We start from the raw sequence: 1,070 nt of genomic DNA on the forward strand, positions 1-1,070 counted from the left end.
AGTATCAATACACTAGTGAAAACGGCCATTTGTGGCCGGTGTTATAAAGAAATATAACCATGCAAAACTTGTGCGCTCATTTCGGCACCAAGGTAAGTGTTTTGATTGATCTGCGATTAGGCAGAGCTAATTAATTCAAGGGACTTCACAACACAGTATAAACGAAAGCGGAAACATAGCTTCAGGTAGGACACAATCAAGCCCTCCGGCACGTTTGCTACTAACTGAAACTCTTAGGCCGACTAGCTGGAAAGTGATATTCGAGAGTAAACTCAGCTTCATGGGGAGATGCGATGTCTGGTTATGTTGGGCAAGGTGCATGTTTGTGAAGCTCCAAAGTTCCATGCGCAGCTCACCACTTGAAAAGATATTGCTGCTGCTGCCTTGTAGCAAAGCCTGCGGTGTTTCCTGGAGAGCGATCACATTTTTGACGGCTAGCACTAATTTTTGGCACATTCTAGAATCGTCACTGGCAATCAGACCGGTATTACGGCATGCCCGGCGTGGCAGATCGGCCTGAGATCGCGGTGTGAATGACGAAAGTTTTTCGTGACGAATGTGTGAAGAAGCAGCTACAATGTACAAACAAGCCATCTTTATTCCTCGTTGATAACGTTGGGTAAAATATGAAGAAAGGGGGTGGGGGACGGCTCGGGTTTTCGTAATAAGGGAGTAATTACTCATTGACGTCCACCCAAGCGCAGCCTTACGGCTACACAGGAAAGCTTGCCGTCCCGGTTAGCTCAGTTGGTAGAGCGACTGCTCTGGTGAAGCGGTGGTCCCGGGTTCGAACCCCGGACCAGGACGAATTTTTCTTCAACTCCGAAGTTCCTGAGAAAGCTGTATAGCTTTCCTTTGTAGCCGTATGGCTGCGCTCGGGTGGATGCCAATGAGTAATTACTCCCTTATTACAAATCTACTCCACCTTGGGGGATTCCCCTAAACATTTGGTCAATCGGGTTTTCGTCTTCTACGTTGTCTTTCCTCTGTTTCGCGCTGTACCATCCACAATGAATCCTGCCTAGACATTGTCTTACAGTGTCCTCCAAAACAATTCCTTTTAAACTTTC

General features: G+C 47.0%; 1 non-coding gene across 1 annotated transcript; it reads left to right on the forward strand.

Moving 5' to 3' along the window:
- The first annotated feature begins 732 nt into the window (after nt 1–732).
- TRNAT-GGU (transfer RNA threonine (anticodon GGU)) lies at nt 733–806 on the forward strand. The gene has a single exon. It is a non-coding gene; the product is annotated as a tRNA-Thr (tRNA).
- Nucleotides 807–1,070: the final 264 nt, after the last annotated feature.

This window comes from Amblyomma mixtum, chromosome 1 (genome assembly GCF_055824585.1).
Source record: "Amblyomma mixtum isolate Tamu chromosome 1, ASM5582458v1, whole genome shotgun sequence".
Taxonomy (NCBI): domain Eukaryota; kingdom Metazoa; phylum Arthropoda; class Arachnida; order Ixodida; family Ixodidae; genus Amblyomma; species Amblyomma mixtum.